Here is a 2,015-nt window from a genome sequence, read left to right as displayed (position 1 = left end):
CTGCATTAAACAGTGTGTAAACACATGCCAATTCAGGTGCAGCTTATGTCTGGATTGCAAAGATTAATTTTGTTGATACTGATTTCATTTGCTTGGTAACAGCCCAACTGTCTTATTCTTATTCACTGATTAAATGTAAGAATTTGACTCAAAAGATAATGCACACTTATAGAAAAATTATTTATTTAAACTTATTGGAAAAGATTAATTTCTATCTGACCACCACACACAATATGAAGAATATCAAAAACTTTAGGAGTCAGCTGTCCACGAAAGTCCTTAAGATACTAGCATGATAACACACTCAATCAGTTGAATGAATTATTCAATACTCACTCATTAAGTGACTTACCACCACTTACTGGTAGTTTAGTTGTGAAGTTTGTTGAAAAGTATGCATTTTTCCCCTCAACATTTCTTATTTGTATATTCATAAATGTATTTAAAACATTAATCTCATAACATTATTTATTGCAGTTGTAATTATTGTTATTTGCAGTGTAAATTATTTAATCTGACTGGTAGCAGCCGTATAGTGTATATTGCATTTATTGATAAATTGTAATAATTTGACATGAAAGATGATGCATGCATCTAAAAAGGTTATAAATAGGCCTTTGTAAAGGTAAATAAAAATATGCAGATTTAAGTATGTAAAAGATGATAGAACACTGATGAAAATATTGCTTCAGAATAAATTGTTTACTCCACCAAAAATCTCAGTGATGCACTTATTTTGCAAGGGATATTTTGTATGGAATATTGTCTGCTGATATGAAAAGTTCACTTTATATCGTAGTAATAAATATCATTTATTACAGCAATTATATTTTGTTTTCTTTTTTTATTTAAACAAATTAAAAATTACATATATGTATGCAATAAAATGTGTATTTCCATTACAGGGTTAGGTCTTAAATTTCATATAAGGTGGTATTAAAAAGGTCTTAAATTTAACTTGTTCATGTCTGTAGAAACCCTGTATAATAAAAAAAAATAAATAAATTGTATTGTATTATTCTTCAGTTCCAGGGTTATTATAGTTACTTAAAACTAAAACCACAAAAAAATAAAACTTTTTAATTTCAACTATTTGCCAAAACAATATTTCTCATTTTCACTCAGTTTAAGTTGTACTAAACTAAACTAAAATAAAAAAATAGTTAAGAAAAATGACAGGAAAATTACTTAAACTTTAACTAAAATGGAAATGGAAAATAAAAAAATAAAAACTATTATAAAAAAAAATTATGATAGCATCTAACTATCTAACTAAAATAACAGTTTTGTGTTTGTTATTCTAAAGAATCTTAATGTAATACATTTTCCCTGTTCTCATGGTCACATGTAGTGCTGGTCGGATTACGTTGTGCGGTATCTGTCGGCTGATTTCACATCTCCAGACCTGAGGGAACATCTGTCTCAAAAGCCTGTGTTTCTGCCAAGGTACCCTGTGTTTGTGACCCCTGACCCCTGAACTGCCCAACCAATGATTGAATCTCAGCATTCACACTGTTCTCATGCAGCAGAGAAGTTCATAGAGGTAAATACAATTGGTTTGTCGTCACCGTCCTCCTCTGTTTGTGTAGGAATCTGCGGCGGATCCGTAAGTGTCAGCGTGGCTGTGAGTCTCAGGAGAAGGAGGTGAAGGACGTGAAGGACGGAGGCAGAAAAGAGAACGCAGACAGCATGAAGATGGAGTGCATGTTCAAACTCAACTCCTATAAGATGGTGTACGTCTTCAAATCAGAAGATTACATGTACAGACGCACCGCGCTGCTGAGAGCCCACCAGGTAAAATCAATGTGACAAGATGCTAATTACAATCAAAATCATATTTAGCTTTTTTTAAATGTCTAATACAGAAGAAATGTCTCCATTTTTTTTTTTATCAAGATTTTTCAGTTTTGTTCATTTGTGCACTTAAAAAACTGAAAAATCATTATCTGTGCATAACCTAATTAATATTTATGAGAAGCCTTCTGGTTTTTTTTTTTTTGGGGGGGGGGGGGGGG

The 2,015-nt window shown here is 31.8% G+C and overlaps 1 pseudogene; it reads left to right on the top strand.

Annotated features, from left to right (window-relative positions):
* The window catches only part of LOC107680140 (paired amphipathic helix protein Sin3a-like), a 21,975-nt pseudogene that overhangs the window by 17,861 nt on the left and 2,099 nt on the right, over positions 1 to 2,015 (top strand).

Source organism: Sinocyclocheilus anshuiensis, unplaced genomic scaffold (genome assembly GCF_001515605.1).
Source record: "Sinocyclocheilus anshuiensis isolate Anshui unplaced genomic scaffold, SAMN03320099.WGS_v1.1 scaffold376, whole genome shotgun sequence".
In the NCBI taxonomy this organism is placed as follows: domain Eukaryota; kingdom Metazoa; phylum Chordata; class Actinopteri; order Cypriniformes; family Cyprinidae; genus Sinocyclocheilus; species Sinocyclocheilus anshuiensis.
The sequence above is the reverse complement of the archived record's forward strand: the minus strand, read 5'-3'. Positions and strand labels throughout refer to the sequence as shown.